Raw genomic sequence first — 21,997 nt, forward strand, 5'->3', positions numbered from 1 at the left:
TAATTGTTGTTGTAACTACATATTCACAATGAAATGCATTCAATTTCTCAGATTTGGCCACAGTCTTAAAGGGAAGGTGCCGCAATTTTATATAATTTGCAAAAAAAGAGTAAGTAACAAAACATGTTGTTAAAGCAAATGTTGTACTAACTAGGATTTATGGTTTGTTTGTAATAATGTTTTAATGTAGCCACTGGGCGCTGCATCTTGATTTGCAGATCTGTGGAGGACTCATACAGTCTGCAAATATGGCCATCCCTGGACATAGGAGACTGCGGTCGGCTCCCGACCCCACCATGCAGCCTCATTAGCAGTGAACTGGGCACGCCCCTGTGGGCTGCACCATTCACTGCTGTAGGTGTGGCTGGGCGCCATTTTACTGTAGCCTAGTGCTATCTGCTGAGCTCCACTTTCTGCACCGTGCTTCATGCTCTGTCTCCGCCTCCTCACTCACAGCCCCAGTGATCTCCTGTAATCTGACACCTTTGCTTTTATGAGAGCTTTTATAGCTGTCTGAGGAGGACAGTGACATATACAGCCCATAGTCTAGTGTATAATTGGGGGGGGGGGGGCTGGAAGTTTCACCAGTGTGGGCATATCTGTAATACTGTCTCCTGTGATACTGCCTGCTGAGCCGTGTATCTAATCCTCTCCTGTGTGATACTGACTGCTGAGCTGTGTATCTAATCCTCTCCTGTGTGATACTGCCTGCTGAGCCGAGTATCTAATCCTCTCCTGTGTGATACTGACTGCTGAACCGTGTATCTAATCCTCTCCTGTGTGATACTGTCTGCTGAACCGTGTATCTAATCCTCTCTTGTGATACTAACTGCTGAACCGTGTATCTAATCCTCTCCTGTGTGATACTGTCTGCTGAGCCGTGTATCTAATCCTCTCCTGTGTGATACTGACTGCTGAGCCGTGTATCTAATCCTCTCCTGTGTGATACTGTCTGCCGAGCCGTATATCTAATCCTATCCTGTGTGATGCTGTCTGCTGAGCCGTGTAGCTAATCCTCTCCTGTGTGATACTGTCTGCTGAGCCGTGTATCTAATTCTCTGCCGTGTGATACTGCTCTCCTGAAATACTCTGTGCTGCTGTCACCCTGCTGGTTTTATGTGTGATCTACATGGTGGTATTGTGTATGATCTATATGGCGGCATTGTGTGTGAAGTATATGGCAGTATTATTTGTGATCTGCTAAAAGGGGACCCATTCTAGGGTGGTTCTGGCTGAGCACCTGCAGACGGGTCAGGGGTAATAGGTGCAGTCAGGGGAGGGCTGGGGAGGCAACTGAAGAGAGAGGGGTCTCATTTTTATCGTTACTGTATGGCTCCATTCCCCCCCAGCCTGCTTCCCAGCGTCACCCCGGACTGCGCCTGTCGCCTCGCTTTCACACATCGCCAGGACCGAATCTGAGGAGGGGAATGGGGTCTTTGCATGCAAAGTCTGGATCAGAACAGGCCATCAATCAGCAGAAATGTTTCCTGGATTTCTGTGCTGCTGTCTCCCTGCTCCTCCCCCATATATCTCCCTCTGTGCCCCCCATAGACCAGCGCACTGCTCTCCTGAAATACTCTGTGCTGCTGTCACCCTGCTTCTCCCCCATACATCTCCCTCTGTGCCCCCCATAGACCAGCACACTGCTCTCCTGAAATACTTTGTGCTGCTGTCACTCTGCTCCCTCTACCATATATCTCTCTGTGTACCCCACATAGACCAGCACACTGCTCTCCTGAAATACTCTGTGCTGCTGTCACCCTGCTCCCTCCACCATATTTCTCTCTCTGTGCCGCCCATAGACCAGCACACTGCTCTCCTGAAATACTCTGTGCTGCTGTCACCCTGCTCCCTCCACCATATTTCTCTCTCTGTGCCGCCCATAGACCAGCACACTGCTCTCCTGAAATACTCTGTGCTGCTGTCACCCTGCTCCCAGAATCCTTGCTGCCTGCCATCCTCGGTGACCGAAGACCCCATTCCTCTCCTCAGATCCTGTCCTGGCGATGTGTGAAAGCGAGGCGACAGGGGCCTGATATATGGAGGAAGGAGCAGCACAGAGTATTTCAGGAGAGCAGCGTGCTGGTCTGTGGGGGGCACCCTGTTCGGTGCCAGGGATTGTACATAGAGCGCTGTGTTTTATACACATGGATGGACCATCTTTTTGTCTGCTTCACAGAAATCCAGGAAACATTTCTGCTGATTAGTGACCTGTTCTGATCCAGACTTTACATGAAAAGACAGTCAGTAACTTTGCAGGCCCCATCAAAATGGCTGCTCACTGTGTTCCTAGATGTCATCCTCTCTTTTCCCTTAGCAAGCACCCAGTAGGGGAGGAGAGGAGTGACACCACACCCATGTCAGCAGATTCCGCCCATACAGTGTCCATTTTAGGGCATGATCATATATCAAAATCAAACATCATGGACATGTACGCCCACAATTACTGCAGGACAGTAATGTGAGCTAGTTATACGCTAGGTTTTTGTGCCAAATTTCAGTATCTGCTCCCCCTAGTGTTAACAAGTGGAAATGCCAAACTTTTTATAATTATTTTTCATATTTTACAAAATTAAAAACAAATGATAATATTTTTTAAGAAAATGTAAACATTAATTCTTTACATTTTTTCAGTTGCTGAAAATTTTTTTTTGGGATGGCACTTTCCCTTTAAAGACTTTACGATGTGACATGGATCCAGTACATCCTCTTGTACAAGCATGTGATCACGACAGCCAATCACTGGACACAGCAATGACTCGTTGTGCACAGCTATGCTTTGCAAATGGCTGAAGTGGTCACATGCCTGTCCCCCTTGGAAGAGGAAACATGCAAACTGTTCGATCTAAGCAGAATTATAAGAGTAGTATATCATCCCATGCTCACTTGCAGCTGTCAATGAGTGTATGCAGCCAGTACTGACACTGCAATTATAAGAGGCCTGGAAGTTTCATGATTCTTCATAAAACTATTACCTGCAAAAAGTTTGTTTCAATGATTTGCAGGATGGAAAGGTTGTTAAATGTTTTCAGTAGTGATGTGAACTGTGTTTGCAGGTCTGGATTAAAATAATAAAGCAATACCAAAGAAATAAGCTGGAACACATGTTGGTATGTAGGTGCACATTCACACTCTGGCCATTTATAAACATTACCTAGGATAAAAACTAATCGGTGAATACCCTGCAGTAATGAATTAGTAATAGTACATTTAGATAACATAGGGTACTTAGTTGACAAGATTTTTATCAAAAGCGTGTAAAAGCTACCCACCTTCAGAAGGTGTTCTCAATCATGATGGTCCCTAACTCTAGTATCTCAACTTGCTATTGCCAGCCAGTGGTGTGGAGTTGGTAAGCCAAACTGCGCACTCCTACTCCTCGATTTCCTTGATTCTGACTCACTCATACATGGCTCATGTTTAAGTGATAAATTTACTATAGTAAAATGGTGACATCGGGCTTTTCATCACCATTATGATAACATAATCAAGCTACTTCCTGTTCACTCTAGCAGTTCTGAGATGAGTGAAGGAATTCCTTCCCAGTGACTTTTCTCTGATATGTAGAGGAGCTTCACTACTGAGCATGTACATAAAGTGCAGCACAGATTCATCTCAACTAAACCCTAGATACTTAGATCAGAAACAGAGCAGATAGTTTATAGGACATTTCATAACTTTCATAAATGTTTGCAGAAACATTTAGAGCACACACATACTGCATTGTACTACTGTACCCAATGTATTATATATTTTCAGAGTCGGTCCATTTTATTCCAACTCCACCAAAATTGACCATGACTCCACAGCACTGGTGCCAGCAGGACAGCAGCTAGACAGGAGCAGAGCAGGACCACGGCCCAACCGTTAAAACACCTGCCCATGAAGAGTCATACGGACCACTGAACTAAAATAATATTAGACATAACTCCGCATCAGAGAGAACTAAGTAATGCGCTTTAGTCACAAAGTTGCTTAAAGTTTTATTTAGTTGGTGGTGGATGCCCTTCAATACAAGGTAACTAATTCTAGATGAATTTAAAAGTATTTGGAGAGTGCCAGAATTTTCATAATTTTAGATTTATTTACTAGTTCAATCACATCTCAAAGGATGTGTAAACTTTCAGCCTTAAAGCGATCCTGTCAGCTGGATTTTTCTAAGTAAACTACAGGCATTGTCAGGTTGGCGCCTTTACACTGATTAAAATGATACCTGTGTTGGAAGTTTTCAGTTAATGATATGCTCGTGCTCAGGGGTGGGACTGTAGCCAGAGGCCACCACAAAGCACAAATAGTCTGTCACTCTCTTTGTCTCTATGATGAGAAACATGTTTGTGCTTTGGGGCGGCCTATGGCGTCTTTTGTTTCTCTGGCCTAGAGCACCAAGATATGATTCTGCCTACCGTCTCGGCCCTCAACACGAGCATCTCATTAACTAAAAAGTTCTAAGGGTAAGATCACACTAGGCGGTTTTTTTTCTGCAGGAAAGACGCTGCAGAAAAAAGCATGTTTTTCTTCTTTTTTATGTAGTTTTTGAAGGTATGCTAGATTTGTCTCTTGTGCATGCTGATAAAGTTTAGTATTGGAAAAAAAAAGTCTTATTCTATTGAATCCAGTTTTTGGCAGAAAAAACGCAGCAGAACCTGATACCTGCGTTTTTTCAGTACCCATTCATTTCAGTGGATAAAAAAACACGAAAGAACAAAATCCTGATGACAAAAAAACAAGGTGTGTGCATGAGACTTCTGAAATCTAATAGACCTTGCTGGTACTGTAAAACGCAGCTGAAAATTTGCTTAAAAAAGCTGCAGAAATGCCTAATTTGAACTTGGCCTAAAACTGATTACACAAGAACCGCAAGATTGATTTCTTCACCTGAAGTATCATTTTAATCAGTATAAGGGTTCATACTCACTTGCGAGAGACTCGCACGAATACCCGGCACTGCATAGAAGTACATGTAGCCGCACGCTCTGGGCGGCAGTGCCAGGTTTTCATGCGAGGGGCAAGTGAGTATGAGCCCTAATTTACAGTGCAAACCTGACTGCCTGCGGTTTACTTAGCAAAATCCTGCTGACAGGTTTGCATTAATATACAAATAAGAATACAGCAGCACTTTGTATACGCTAAGATATATACAACCATTGACTATAAGAAACTTATACTGCATTACTGCTATATAAAAATGAAGGTACTTAGTTCACAAATTGGCAAATTCATGTGTGCCCATCAGACTTGACAAGGTGACTTTTTTTCTAGCAGGAACAACACCAGCCAGGTGGTGCTGGTCAGTTTTTTTTTTTTTGTTTTTTTTTTGTACTTTACTATTGGATGTGGTGTCTGCCTCTGTATTTGGCTGAACACCCCTTCCTTAAGCCCAGGGCTGTGGAGTCGGAGTCGTGGAGTCGGTAGAAATGTACCGACTCAGACTCCAGCTTTAAAAAAAATGTATTAATATTTCATAATTGAACTTTCATATGAATTTTATAAATGTTACTCAAATATATATGTTCTATCAAACTATGAACAACAGTGATAAGCAGTTCTGCTGGAGATAGAGACATTTCTTACTTCTTGTGTGTCACTGTTCTCCACTGCCCTTATCTAATCTTATACTTGGTTACCCTCATGCTGCCCCAACCCCCCTACTTACAATGTATGAAACTGAAAGTGAAAATGTGTTGCAAATTCTTAGTAGTAAAGCTCCTCCTCTAGACTAGATCATACTAGGTGTGCGTCTTCCAAGCATCTCACAGCTGCCTGCTACTCAGAAGAGGAAGACTGTAAGAAGTATTATCCTTTCAACAAACTTTGCATCAGTTAACTGTGAGTACATGAGGAATAATAACAGTATTACTGACCACTATATCAGTTGTACGACCTGGCAATAATTTAGTACAATTGTTTTTAGGAAAAACAATTGTCATTTGGATTGTGAATGCAGAATTAAAAACCTGAGAATGTCAAAGAAGCATCACATTAAATCAGCTGTATTTGAACATTTCACCATCACTCAAGATAGAAAACATTATGTCTGTCAGTGTATGACAAATGATCCAGACGAAAACAAATGCTGTGAAGCCAAGATGAGTGCATATTCAGGCAAAGATAAAAATGCTCCTACCAGAGCTTCTAATCTAAAGAGACATTTACAGCGCTTTCATCCAGAAGTACTGAAAGCATTGGATGAGAGAGACTGCATCCAAACCAATGAACCAGTGCCCAGCTCTTCCAGCCAAACAAAGGAGCAGAGAACTTTGCAGCCATCAGTTGCAAGATATTTTGTCAGTGACAAAGTTACTGTGACAATGACAGTAGATACATTTAAAAAACAGATCATAGAGCTTGTTGTAAAGGATAGTGTGCCTATTTCATTATTTTCACGACCAGCTTTTATGTGTCTGAATGGGGAAATGGCCCGCAAGCTTGGTGTTTCTCTGGAGAGAGAATTAGAAAATTAGTAATCGAAGAAGCTTTTAAACAAAAGGAAGAACTTAAAAAAAAAAAACTCTCAAGGGACGCTTTCTGTTTCTTAAAATGGATGCCTGCACACGTCACAGAGTGAACTATTTTGCCATCAATGTCCGATTTGTTTGTGACAAAAATGAAATAGTTACCATGACATTGGCAGTAAAAGACACCAAAGCTCATCACACCAGTGAGTTTCTCCAGGTCTTGGTGGAAAAGGTTCTGCAAGACTATGAACTTAAAGAGCAAGTTCTTTCTGTCGTAACTGACAATGCTTCAAATATGATAAGTACTATTAAGCTAATGAATGAGAGTAATGATGGTGACCAGCAGCTAGAAGAACATTCTGGGTCCACAGACACAGAAATGTTTGAAATAGAGGAACACAGTATTGTAACTGAGGAGCAAACTGAAGTTGCTTCAGATGAACAGCAACATGATAGTTTAGATGATCTTGTTGAAACTGTGTCAATATGTTCTTTCTTTCATCACATGCGCTTTGTTGTGCATACGCTACAGCTGGCTATAAGAGACAGTCTGCAAGAAGGACATGCTGCTGCACTGATTGGCAAGGTGAGAAAATTGGCTACTGTTGCCAGAACCCCTAAAGTTGACTCAATTTTGAAGAGACGTGCTGGAAAAGGGGCAATTATTGATCAAGCCACACGATGGGGCAGTACTTACTTAATGATTCAGCGCTTGGTTGAACTGAAAACCTTTCTTGTAGACATGGCTAACCCTCAACTGACGCTAAATGAAAGTCAGTGGAATCAGGTGACTGAGCTGGAAAAATTGCTAGAGCACCCATTTACAGTGACTAAAAAATTACAAGCAGAGGACTTAACTCCAGGTATTTTCTTGTAATTATTTTATTAATAAAGAGAGATTACAGCAATACAGAAGCAAAACATGTTCAAATTATGAGGTACAAGTCTGTATGTAGAATTACAAAGCATTAATTATACAGTTTTACTCTTTTCAAAACAATATAACACTTAACGAGGTAAATAACCTAACTAAAACTAACCCATTACATAGGCAGGTATCCTTGATGCTCTAGGGCATACTTTACAAAGAAAAACAAGCTCTTGAGGTTCTCCGATAAAAATATTAGTGAAGAGGCCCGATGAACCGCCCCCACCAGAATGTCGCCTCAGCCGATACGACGCTCTCTCATGTACATCTGTTGCAATTATGACCTTAGATAGTTTGAAGAAATTGGCTCAGTGGCCACCAGGGCTCAATCACTCCTCGCTACTTGGCCGCTGTGGCACCCCCCAGCCTCCCCGCAGTGTCCTGTAAATGTATCCAAGGTGCCCAGGTTTTCTTAAATTTCTCATGAGATGACGAGTCCCAACTCGTGAGCTCCTCGAGTCTAAACAAATCTCTTATTTTACGTTTCCACTCTGTCAGAGTCGGGGGGGTTTGCTGTTTCCACCTAAGGGCGATCAATTGTTTTGCCGCTCCCAGCATCAATGGCGCTAGCTCATGCTTCTTAGGTTGGAAATTTTCTGAAGGTAAGGATAAGAGTGCCTCCGCCGCAGTCAGGTCTGCCTTAAGTATGCTAAGGTTCTTCATAAACCCCATGACATCTGACCAGAATTGAGCAAGAGTAGGACAGAACCAAAAAATGTGAGACGGGTTACCCCGCGACTCCCCACACCTCCAACACAGAGGGGAGCTAATCAGTCTCAAATGATGCAGTTTTTCTGGTGTGTAGTACCATCGCGATAGTAACTTATAAGCCGACTCTTGAAATAGAACACAACGGGAGAAGCCATGAGAAGCAGCACAGATCTTTTGTTTGTCCAGTGGGGACTCCAGGTATTTTCTTAAAGGAGTGGAAGAACCTGATGTTTCGCCTGTCCCAAAGAGGAGGGTTAATTGCAAGTGGCATTGCTACATCAATGAAACGGAGAGAGGAGCAACTATTACAAAATAACATTCTTTTGGCAGCTGTTTATGTAGACCCAATGCATCGGATTCTTCTAGATGATCAACAGCTAAGTAAAGGAAAAGAAGCTCTGTTTGAAATAGCAGTAAGGATGAAAGGGTTGCAGAACAGTCAGGAGGAACAAGAAGAATTTGGTCGTCCTGCCACATCTTCACCCTCATCATCAACTGATGAAGAATTTAATTTCGAAAAATATTTGGATCACAAGGACCGTGCAAAGCATTCCCGCATAGAAGAAGAGTCATCCCCATCAAGGAACACAGCCAGTACATTTCAGCAGAATTTTTCATGTGCACTAAAAGAAATTGAGAAATTTGACCGTTCATCAAAAATAACAGTGCAACAAGCGATTCCTCTGTATCCTGACATTGTCAGAGATGTTGCCCGAGTGGTTACTGCTTTGCCACCAACACAAGTTAGTGTAGAGAGGTTGTTCTCTGCTCTCAAAATAATTAGATCAGATTTGAGGGCATCCATGAAGGAGGATCTGACAGAGGCAATACTTTTTCTGAGGACAAATTTATAGATTTCTTCTTATTAACTGCATAAAAGTGTTTATTGCATATTTACTTACAGTTTAGAAAAGTTTATAAAAGTTATTTGCTATATTCTAATTGTATTCTAATAAATGTAGTTTTTGCTCTAAGTGGTCTGATTACTTATATGATGGTGAGAAACTGAATAAGCACGATGATTAATATTTTACAACAGTAAATTTGTTGTTATGAATTGGCCATTTATGAAGGAGTCGGAGCCAGAGCCTGATAAAATCCAGGAGTCGGAGTCGCAACTGTGGCTTACCGACTCCACAGCCCTGCTTAAGCCTAAGGCTGTTTTTAATTAGTGCTGGAACCTACACCTTATAGTTGTAGATTTTTTTTCTCTGGAGAGGCATGTATGATAAATATTATGTTTAGGCTACTACCAAAGAAATGAAAGGTCGCCTTGTCATGGCAGGTGGACACACACATATTGGCCAATTTGTGCGTTAAGTAGCTTCATTTTATAAGTAAATTCTTTTAGCAGTAATGCAGTTTAAAAATCATGTATTTTATATTTGCATACATCTTAGCTTATATAGAGTGCTATTGTAATCTGTTCTGTACTTTATGCAGCAAGAGCAGCTTGCACGTGTTCACATTTGTTTTATTCTGTTCAGAGGTGAAGGTTAGTTTTTTTTTGTACTAATTTTCAGCTTTAATTCTAGGGATTTTTCAAAAATATTGATCCTTTAGGAATCGCGATACAACTAGTTTATACATACTGTAGTCTGTCTTATTTGCTCAAACTCAAAAGTAATTGGATAAAGTAACATACCGTAAGTATTATTTTTTAATACTTGGATGAACTGCTGCAGGTTTGACGCTGCATATTTATGCAGATATTACAGCATAGTGGATGGGAATTTTAGAAATACCATGTCCAATATGCATCCACAGGCACCCACGGACACTGAGATGTGGTGCATGTATCAAGACCTCAGCACAAAAATTTCACTTGTGGAGACTCTAGTCTCCACAAGAGAAATTACATCAATAGAAATGTATTGAATGCGGTAAATCCGTATGGTTAAGTGAACATGTGCTGCATCCAAAGCGTTGCTAGTTCCGGATCGTGGGCACTCGAGCTTAAAGTTATTGACTGCCTGAAGCCTGGAACACATAGACAAATACTGAGTTTGATTTTTTGCCCTTGCTGGCTTCAGTTGCTGCTTGTTTGTATGTCTATCTGCCTTCAGTGTTGTCTTCAGTTAAGGTCCTGTCACACTAAGCGATACGGCTAGCAATATCGCTATAACGTCACTGGTTTTGTGACGTTATAGCGATATTGCTAGCGACATCACTATGTCTGATACTTACCTCCGACCGCTCCCCGCTGGTAATCGCTGATCGCGCGAGAACATCCTGGACCGTTTCTCGTTGTCAGCTTCCTGCTGGGCTTCCTGCTGGCGCAGACGAGCGACGCGCGGACGGGAGGACGTCAGGATCGCCTCGTCTGACAGGTAAGTAGCGACCCCTGCTATGTCGCTGGTGAGATCTGCCTGTGTGGCAGCTCACTAGCGACCACTTAGCGATGCACCAGCGATCCCTACCGGGTCATATCGCTGGTCGGGATTGCTGGTGCATCGCTAAGTGTGACAGTACCTTAAGTGAAAAGCATGAGCAATCAGGATGAGGTCAGGTCCCTTGCCCATTGAAGAATGTTCCATTGCTTTAACTTCAAGGTTAATTCGCATCACTGCCGAAACATGCATTTAGGAACTAAGCACAGCCGTGTCACAATGTTTGCGTTACTCCCATTGAATTGAAAAGGAGTTATGGAAATAGCGTAGCACCATTAACTACATTGGAGTTACTCCAACAGCATTGCTCGCTCACTTTACATCTGGATAAACCTTCTGAATTTACATTCATGAAGTTTTTTTTTTTCCGTAAAACAATCTGTAGTAAAAATAAAACCTAGAAATCTTAAAATTCTTACACTGATCACTGTTGCTTTTTTTAGACCCTATCTTCCTGTTTCAGGAAATTACACACGTACATAGCCAAAATGAATAGAGTCTGACCCATCTAATGAGCATGTGCAAAGGTCATTGTGAAGGAAGGGGTAGCAGGATCTGCTGTGACATTGCCTATTGTAAACTGTTGATCCTTTCTTACTAGTTATGTTTTAAGTGTTACCTTGCATTGTCATCTTGCCTCCAATGTTAAGTAAACTGCTGTAAACTCTTTCTGAAAGTACAGGAAGTATGAGCTTAAAAATATCCTAGTAGCCAGTGTGAAAATTGCAAGATTGCTAGTTTAGTTTTTTAATTAAGATTGTGATATGGAAAAAAACAAGATTTTGGCATAACTTCTAAGAGTAAAGTTGCCAATTATTATATCTGGCACATCTTTAGACTGTGTAGTCTAAAGTTCCTCCATGCACTTTAAAGCGATCAGCCGGCCGCTATCTTACCAATTCTCCCATAAGCTGTTTTCTCTAAGAGAAAGCTGACCACAAACATCCCTGACAGCAGCTTATCCCTTAAAGAGCAAAAAGATTGGCAGCAGGGTTGTGGAGTTGGAGTGGTATAAAATGCACCAACTCCTAAAATATGCAATAAATTGGGTACAGTAGTACAATGCAGGATGTGCTGTAAATGCTTTCATAATAATTTGGGAAAGTTATGAAATGTCCTATAAATGTCTGTTCTGTTCCTGATCTAAGGATCTCAGCTTTTAGTTAAGATGAATCTGTGCTGCACTTTAGGTACATGCTCAGTAGTGACCAGTGCTGTGGAGATGAATCTGTCCTGCACTATATGTACATACCTGAGTGAAGTTGGCACCCCATGTTCTCAAAAGATGAATAAAAATACACCATTTGTTTGTGCTGCGTTTGTGCTGGTTTGTGCCGCAAAAATGAACGTTTGCGCCGCTTTGGTTCCAGAGATATTGCGCGTTATATTTTTATGAAGCTCCGCCCACTTTCCACCCCATGTTCTTAAATTTTAAAAATGAATACACCATTTGTTTGTGCTGCGTTTGTGCTGGTTTGTGCCGCAAAAATGAACGTTTGCACCGCTTTGGTTTCCGAGATATTGTGCGCTCAATTTGCTGAAACTCCACCCACTTTCCACCCCATGTTCTTAAATTTTAAAAATGAATACACCATTCGTTTGTGCTGCGTTTGTACTGGTTTGTGCCTCAAAAATGAACGTTTGCGCCGCTTTGGTTCCAGAGATATTGCGCGTTATATTTTTATGAAGCTCCGCCCACTTTCCACCCCATGTTCTTAAATTTTTAAAATGAATACACCATTTGTTTGTGCTGCGTTTGTGCTGGTTTGTGCCGCAAAAATGAACGTTTGCACCGCTTTGGTTTCCGAGATATTGTTTGCTTCTGCAGTTTCTTCTACGGACCAGGTAAGAACATCTGTGGACTGCTGGTGCCCTATTTACATTCTGCCACTACCAGCTGTAACCCTAGGGCCCCCACCCTAGTCAGGTTGGAGACAGGATTGAGACTAGGGAGATGGTGGTCGGGTGGATCGCCCTTGCGGGTGTGAAGTCTGACGGTCTAGTTAGGGTTGCAGCGTAGGGAATCTAGATCGGCGGGGGCACCAGTGGTCCGCACCTGGTCTCAACGTTATTAAATTATTGTATATATTTTCTGTTGTGGTTTCTCAGCCAGAGGTGTGTCTGACTTTTCAGCTGCAGTCTTATTGGTTATTTTTGTCACGTGAGTGTTGGCTGTCCTCTCCCTGCTGACGTCACCTTGCAGGGAGGGTTTTAGGACCCAGTGGCTCCCATAGTTCCATCTGGGCCTGCTGAGGGGTTTTGTTTCTTTTTTTATATTACCCAGCAGGCCTAACACATTGTTTAGCCAAATTACGTTGCACTATAAAAAGAATTCCAGGGAAAAAAAAGATTGTGATTACTTTTGACGTTGGCCAGTTTATGTAAAGTGACTGTCATCTTCTATGAAAATCTTTGCATAAATATGCAATGACCGTAGACATCACCACTTTGTGTGTGATGGCTTTGGATTGCAGTGTGAATATGGCTGGGTTAACATTACATTTGGGCATACTGGGCATACGCTCCATTCATTTCTATGATCTGGCTGGGGTCCGCAAGTGACCCTAGTTGGCTCATTTTTGCTCCATATGTGGTTTTCTTGCTGGACTCAAAACCGTGGTAGACCATGATTTTGTGTCTGGCTCAAAACAAAAGTATTGTTATTTTAATATAGCTGTCCAACTAAACAGGACCTTCAGAGCTTAATAAATCTTTGCAAATCAAACACAGATAAAAATGGAATTACCAATAACAGATGAAACTTTGTAGACAGCAGAACTGTTTAAAGAACCATGAAACGGTTTAATCATAATGGGAAATCCACATTAACAAAATGTTAACAGAATAAAAAAATATTGGTAAGGCATATTTTAGGTTATTTTAAACATACACTTTAAGCACCAAAACAACCTTAGAGGAAAGCATTACTAACACTTTGTTTGGTGCCAGGATACTTTTAAACTTTCCACAACAATCTTGGAGCCTGTGACTTGCCACGGGACTCATGATGAGACAGATTCTCCACATATTCACTCCTCCTTTGTAAATATTACAACATGGGGTTGTATCTTGGTCTTTGCAGAGGCTGTTGTAATAAAGTCACACAGGTCATCATATTTCTCCCAGCCATTAAATTTTCTTCTACAATAGGCAACATAATGACCAAGAGACATATTGCCAGTTCCTGGAATGAAGGCAACAACCCCTCGTAGCACAAATGAATGACTGTCCAGATGTATGTTCACAGGTATTTCGGACAGTGTATACTGTGTTTCTGCACTTATTTCAATACAAAGTACTTGTCCAGTGGTGCAGCTGTGCGTGACCGAACCACTGCAAAGGAATTTCAATGAAGATGCATCCTGAATTTTCAAGCCATCTGGACACTCTTGAGGTGACTTTAATGGCTTTAGACATTTTGAAACATTTAGGTGTAGCCCATCTTCCAATGCTAGCTGAAGTTTACTAAGTCCATTAGTTTCTAAAATATGTATATTGATTGGCAGAAGAGGGATTGCTCTTGAATTAGCTATATTTCTATTGCAGTACACAGAAGAACACTGTGTTTTAATTATTACACTTGGTACCTGTCTCATTGTCATTGAGATTATGTGTGCAACATTACATTCAGCATTGACCTGCCTCACACCTGACTTCAGCTGAACATATTCAAATATTCCAGACAGTATTTTAGCCCTCATTGCATAAACTTCCTTTCCAACTCCCTTTGTCACAATTGTCTGCACCAATTCAAAAATTTCAACGGTGTTTTCTTTGATGACATAATTGCAAAATAATCCACTGTCCCAGAATGCACAACAAAGACACTGGCAAAATGAATCAAATGCACAGGTATTAATGATACTTATAAGTTTTTTGTTTACTTGTATTGGTTTTTTAGCTACATGGTTACCATTTTTCAAAATGCTCACCTTTTTTTTTCGGTTAAATTTTGTGTCCATGTGCAGCAACTCGGAACATGGGGTTAGGTAGGACAATCTCTTTTTTGGAGGAATACTGAGACCTTTCCAATTTTCAACAGGCTGCTCCTGCAAGCTACTTTCATCACCCAATTTTATGTGAACTTGTGAATCCTCCTCACAGTTGCTGTTTTTTTGCCCATTCTCTTGGCTCATATTTTCACTGCTTTCGGTTTTCTTTATGGGAGCTGAGGAAAGTCTCATTTTGCCTTCCATAAATTCAAGGTGACGAATTACAAATCGGTCGGTTCTAATAGGGAGACATTCATGTTTAAAGAGTCCATTTTTTATGTTCTTAAATTCAGCCTCAACATTTGCAGAACTTGCTGTCATGTTCACACTTTTAAAGTGTGGAACCATTATGGCTGTCCAAAGTGGAAGGTAACATGCCATTCTTAAAAGATTTGGAACAAGTTCTGGAAGGAAATGTAAATTGTCTTGGTCACCATGATTTGCTGCAAGCATCTTACTCCTTTCACAAATTTCTGTTGCCCATATTTTCAGGTCTGTTTGGCATGGTTGAATTGGCTCATCCTCTTGTTCTTTCATCTCTACTCCATAGTCATCTTCAGTGACAGTGGGTAAAACACGTCCCTCTGCAATCCGTCTCTTCAGTTGAACTTTGCTAGTCTCTGATAAAACTGGTGTGCCTCTGTCATCATTCCCTTCTGATTCACTAAAAGCAACAACTGAAATTGAATGAATGAGTTCTCTCGCATCATCAAGTGATGTAGACTGTAGAAGTTGTGCCATTGCTCTGAGATAGAATTCCCTTACTCTGTTTCCAGCTTGCCTCAGACATTCCCATCGGCTAATAAGCTTGATACAGTGCGCAACATCAATTCTAATAAAGCATGGTGGTAGTTTTGATGCAACATTCCTGGTCAACACTCCAAAACACTGATTTATATATGTCTTCAAGTCGGGGTAAGGAGTGAAAGCCTTAACTAGAGCTCCAAGCAAAGCGAGGGAGAAATCACAAACTGCTTCCTTTGGAACAGTAGCACCTGCTTGTTTCCATTCAGTCAGCCATTGTGCTATAGAATTAACAGTATGGCTCTCAGAAAGCATCTGCACTACTGGGATATGATCTCCACTCGAACACAAAACCCCTTGGTACAAAAAGATGTGTGCAGAAATGCCAACAGGTCTTTTTAGTTTTCTCACTACTGAACCTGTTGCATCAAAACTTACATAGGAACCCAAGTTCTTTGACTTTATTTGGTAGACTTGCATCTGAGACTTGGTCCAGTAATGGCAAAAAAATTTATCTAGACCAATGTTGTGTATGCTTCCAGTCTGAGGAACACTGTATTTCAGGAGATGTAATGAAAGAATTGGGTCCTTGTGCATTAACTCTCTTTCGCCAATCTCTTGCTTGGCTTTTCTTAACGTTGCTAGATTTGGTAGATTGCTAGGCTCAGGGTCACCAACATCCATAACTTTATAAGCCTCAGCTGCTCGCCATACATGTGCTTGTTTTCGTCCTTCCCAGAGTTCTTTTGACAACCTTTTTCTTTAATCTCCTGATAATTTACGTTTTGATTTTCCTGTGTGGAGACTGTCATCAATATTGCAGATCATACACTTAAGCACTACTGGCTTAGCAATCTCTGGTATTTCTTCAACTTTTATGGATAGTTGTGCATCACACTCTGTGCAGCACCCTGTTATATCTATGTAGTTAGATACAACATTTGGATAAACCTTTGCCCTCCTGAATTTAAGTGTGCACGATGACTTGATATTTTTCCAGATCTCCTCATTCAATATGTGAGTCCATGTACCAGGTTTTAAGATTGTGTATTCTCTTTTATCAGCATACATAGATTTGTCATTGTAAATTACTTTTTCAGGCCAAATTTTGATCCAGCTCTGAAAAGAAAGACTGAACTCAAACTGAATGTCATAGCACTGAACTGATGAATGACTCTCTGTTCCTTCTGAGCTCTCACTGTTGGAAGGTTGTTTTGGGATATTTGTAAAATCTTTGTACAGACCAAGGGCTTCCCATACATTGTGCCGATTTGTCTTTACAAACGTGTAAAGGTTTTTTGGTGACATTTTGTTATTTAATTTTTGACACAAGTCTACCCATACTTTTTCTGAGGGGAATGCTATTGCCTGTCCTGTAATAATTTTTTCATGTGAAGAACAGATGACATTTATAATGTCATCATAGTCACAGGCTGGCTTCCTGGGCATCTGATCAAAACAAAAAATGTTTTTATTAGTTTTACATGCAGTGTATTATATGGAAAATAATTGATTACATAATTTTTAATAGTTAAGATACAGTGGTCCCTCAACATACAATGGTAATTAGTTCCAGGTGAATCATCGTATGTTAAAACCATACTGGAGCAGCAGGTGATGCTGCATTCAACAGAGTCCTTCATATGTTGAAATGATCGTATGTTGGGGCCATTGTATGTGTTGAGGGATCACTGTACTGAGATTAAATAATCCTATTCTTAGCATGCTCACTTCTCTCTACTTTTACAGATGAAAAGTGTATTGTGTATCTCTGCCTCTCCCATAGTAATAAATGGTGGGGGCGTGCCTGCCACAGCAAAGCCCTGTGGTTGGCAGTCACTCTGCACAGGGCGGTGATTGCTCCATGCAGGGGAGCACTGAGGGCCACTGCAGGAGATTGCAGGGGGTCCCAGTGGTCAGTACCAAACCCCCCCCCCCCGGGGGGTGGGATAGGGGATAGTTTTGCAGCAGAGTACTCTTTTAATGGGTTAAAGCATTACTGTAATTACAAACAACTTGATGTGTTGGAGAACTACAACCCCCAGCATACCCGGACAGCCTTTGACTGTCCGGTCATGCTGGGAGTTGTAGTTTTGCAACACCTGCAGGCACCCTGCTTGGGAAACACTGTTGTAGACAGATAAAAGAACAACTCCATGATTGAACTAAAGTTTCTTTGCTCAGGTAATAGCTTTGCAGAAATCTACCAAGATAGTTTAGCACATTTTCAGTTCAAATAAGTAAGTACACTTGATTTACCCTGGGAGTCTCTCAGCTAGTAGTCAAATTGTTAGGCCTTTCCCCAAGTTACAGTGTGTGGGGGAGGGGCATCACAAGCAGGAAATCGAAATGAAGTATGGGGTCTAGTAAGGAACAATTTATACATTTTTTTATTATAAAATTGCTATGGCTAGCCGGTGTTTTTCATTTCTTTTTATCTCCCTTTATCCATATATCAGTTACAGTGATTTGAGGCACAAAGTCAGTGCGAGATACAGCACAAACGAATGATGTATTTATTTATTTTTAAAATTTGAGAACATGGGGTGGAAAGTGGGTGGAGTTACAGCAAATTGAGCGCACAATATCTCGTAAACCAAAGCGGCACAAACGTTAATAAACCAAAGCGGCACAAACGTTTTTTTTTGCAGCGCAAACCAGCACAAACGCAGCACAAACGAATGGTGTATTCATTTTTAAAATTTAAGAACATGGGGTGGAAAGTGGGTGGAGTTTCAGCAAATTGAGCGCACAATATCTCGGAAACCAAAGCGGTGCAAACGTTCATTTTTGCGGCACAAACCAGCACAAACGCAGCACAAACAAATGGTGTATTCATTTTTAAAATTTAAGAACAGTGGGTGGAGTTTCAGCAAATTGAGCGCACAATATCTCGGAAACCAAAGCGGTGCAAACGTTCATTTTTGCGGCACAAACCAGCACAAACGCAGCACAAACAAATGGTGTATTCATTTTTAAAATTTAAGAACATGGGGTGGAAAGTGGGCGGAGCTTCATAAAAATATAACGCGCAATATCTCTGGAACCAAAGCGGCGCAAACGTTCATTTTTGCGGCACAAACCAGCACAAACGCAGCACAAACGAATGGTGTATTCATTTTTAAAATTTAAGAACATGGGGTGGAAAGTGGGTGGAGTTTCAGCAAATTGAGCGCACAATATCTCGGAAACCAAAGCGGTGCAAACGTTCATTTTTGCGGCACAAACGCAGCACAAACGGTGTATTCATTTTTAAAATTTAAGAACATGGGGTGGAAAGTGGGCGGAGCTTCATAAAAATATAACGCGCAATATCTCTGGAACCAAAGCGGCGCAAACGTTCATTTTTGCGGCACAAACCAGTACAAACGCAGCACAAACAAATGGTGTATTTTTATTCATCTTTTGAGAACATGGGGTGCCAACTTCACTCAGGTTATGTACATGCTCAGTAGTGACCAGTGCTGTGGAGATGGATCTATGCTGCACTTTATGTACATGCTCAGTAGGGACCAGTGCTGTGGAGATGAATCTGTGCTGCACTTTATGTACATGCTCAGTAGTGACTAGTGCTGTAGAGATGGATCTATGCTGCACTATATGTACATGCTCAGTAGTGACCAGTACTGTGGAGATGATTCTGTCCTGCACTATATATACATGCTCAGTAGTGACCAGTGCTGTGGAGATGAATCTGTGCTGCACTATATGTACATGCTCAATAGTGACCAATGCTGTGGAGATGAATCTGTGCTGCACTTTATGTACATGCTCAGTAGTGACCAGTGCTGTGGAGATGGATCTATGCTGCACTATATATACATGCTCAGTAGTGACAAGTGCTGTGGAGATGATTCTGTCCTGCACTTTATGTACATGCTCAGTAATGACCAGTGATGTGGAGATGAATCTGTCCTGCACTATATGTACATGCTCAGTAGTGACCAGTGTTGTGGAGATGAATCTGTCCTGCACTATATGTACATGCTCAGTAGTGACCAGTGCTGTGGAGATGAATCTGTCCTGCACTATATGTACATGCTCAGTAATGACCAGTGATGTGGAGATGAATCTGTCCTGCACTATATGTACATGCTCAGTAGTGACCAGTGCTGTGGAGATGAATCTGTCCTGCACTATATGTACATGCTCAGTAGTGACCAGTGCTGTGGAGATGAATCTGTGCTGCACGTTATGCACATGCTCAGTTGTGACCAGTGCTGTGGAGATGAATCTGTGCTGCACTTTATGCACATGCTCAGTAGTGACCAGTGCTGTGGAGATGGATCTATGCTGCACTATATGTACCTGCTTAGTAGTGACCAGTGCTGTGGAGATGATTCTGTCCTGCACTTTATGTACATGCTCAGTAGTGACCAGTGCTGTGGAGATGAATCCGTGCTGCACTTTATGTACATGCTCAGTAGTGACCAGTGCTGTGGAGATGAATCTGTCCTGCACTTTATGTACATGCTCAGTAGTGACCAGTGCTGTGGAGATGAATCTGTGCTGCACTATATGTACATGCTCAGTAGTGACCAGTGCTGTGGAGATGAATCTGTCCTGCACTATATGTACATGCTCAGTAGTGACCAGTTCTGTGGAGATGATTGTGTGCTGCACTATATGTACATGCTCAGTAGTGACCAGTGCTGTGGAGATGGATCTATGCTGCACTATATGTACCTGCTTAGTAGTGACCAGTGCTGTGGAGATGATTCTGTCCTGCACTTTATGTACATGCTCAGTAGTGACCAGTGCTGTGGAGATGAATCTGTCCTGCACTATATGTACATGCTCAGTAGTGACCAGTTCTGTGGAGATGATTGTGTGCTGCACTATATGTACATGCTCAGTAGTGACCAGTGCTGTGGAGATGGATCTATGCTGCACTATATGTACCTGCTTAGTAGTGACCAGTGCTGTGGAGATGATTCTGTCCTGCACTTTATGTACATGCTCAGTAGTGACCAGTGCTGTGGAGATGAATCTGTCCTGCACTTTATGTACATGCTCAGTAGTGACCAGTGCTGTGGAGATGAATCTATGCTGCACTATATATACAGTGGGGAAAAAAAGTATTTAGTCAGTCAGCAATAGTGCAAGTCCCACCACTTAAAAAGATGAGAGGCGTCTGTAATTTACATCATAGGTAGACCTCAACTATGGGAGACAAACTGAGAAAAAAAAATCCAGAAAATCACATTGTCTGTTTTTTTTTCATTTTATTTGCATATTATGGTGGAAAATAAGTATTTGGTCAGAAACAAGCAATCAAGATTTCTGGCTCTCACAGACCTGTAACTTCTTCTTTAAGAGTCTCCTCTTTCCTCCACTCATTACCTGTAGTAATGGCACCTGTTTAAACTTGTTATCAGTATAAAAAGACACCTGTGCACACCCTCAAACAGTCTGACTCCAAACTCCACTATGGTGAAGACCAAAGAGCTGTCAAAGGACACCAGAAACAATTCATCTTTTGAGAACATGGGGTGCCAACTTCACTCAGGTTATGTACATGCTCAGTAGTGACCAGTGCTGTGGAGATGAATCTGTCCTGCACTATATGTACATGCTCAGTAGTGACCAGTGCTGTGGAGCTGAATCTGTCCTGCACTATATATGTACATGCTCAGTAGTGACCAGTGCTGTGGAGATGGATCTATGCTGCACTTTATGTACATGCTCAGTAGGGACCAGTGCTGTGGAGATGAATCTGTGCTGCACTTTATGTACATGCTCAGTAGTGACTAGTGCTGTAGAGATGGATCTATGCTGCACTATATGTACATGCTCAGTAGTGACCAGTACTGTGGAGATGATTCTGTCCTGCACTATATATACATGCTCAGTAGTGACCAGTGCTGTGGAGATGAATCTGTGCTGCACTATATGTACATGCTCAGTAGTGACCAATGCTATGGAGATGAATCTGTGCTGCACTTTATGTACATGCTCAGTAGTGACCAGTGCTGTGGAGATGAATCTGTCCTGCACTATATGTACATGCTCAGTAGTGACCAGTGCTGTGGAGATGATTCTGTGCTGCACTATATGTACATGCTTAGTAGTGACCAGTGCTGTGGAGATGAATCTGTCCTGCACTTTATGCACATGCTCAGTAGTGACCAGTTCTCTAGAAAGGAATCTGCCCTGCACTATATGTACATGCTTAGTAGTGACCAGTGCTGTGGAGATGAATCTGTGCTGCACTTTATGTACATGCTCAGTAGTGACCAGTGCTGTGGAGATGAATCTGTCCTGCACTATATGTACATGCTCAGTAGTGACCAGTGCTGTGGAGATGATTCTGTGCTGCACTATATGTACATGCTTAGTAGTGACCAGTGCTGTGGAGATGAATCTGTCCTGCACTTTATGCACATGCTCAGTAGTGACCAGTTCTCTGGAAAGGAATCTGCCCTGCACTATATGTACATGCTCAGTAGTGACCAGTGCTGTGGAGATGAATCTGTCCTGCACTTTATGTACATGCTCAGTAGTGACCAGTGCTGTGGAGATGGATCTATGCTGCACTATATATACATGCTCAGTAGTGACCAGTGCTGTGGAGATGAATCTGTCCTGCACTATATGTACATGCTCAGTAGTGACGAGTGCTGTGGAGATGAATCTGTCCTGCACTATATGTACATGCTCAGTAGTGACCAGTGCTGTGGAGATGATTCTGTGCTGCACTATATGTACATGCTCAGTAGTGACCAGTGCTGTGGAGATGGATCTATGCTGCACTATATATACATGCTCAGTAGTGAC

At 41.8% G+C, this 21,997-nt stretch overlaps 1 protein-coding gene across 3 annotated transcripts in view; it reads left to right on the forward strand.

Annotated features, from left to right (window-relative positions):
• The window catches only part of ACD (ACD shelterin complex subunit and telomerase recruitment factor), a 141,986-nt gene that overhangs the window by 101,425 nt on the left and 18,564 nt on the right, over positions 1 to 21,997 (forward strand). The window lies entirely within an intron of this gene.

The sequence above is a fragment of the Dendrobates tinctorius genome, unplaced genomic scaffold (assembly GCF_039654945.1).
Source record: "Dendrobates tinctorius isolate UK_male_01 unplaced genomic scaffold, ASM3965494v1 ptg000163l, whole genome shotgun sequence".
Lineage (NCBI taxonomy): Eukaryota > Metazoa > Chordata > Amphibia > Anura > Dendrobatidae > Dendrobates > Dendrobates tinctorius.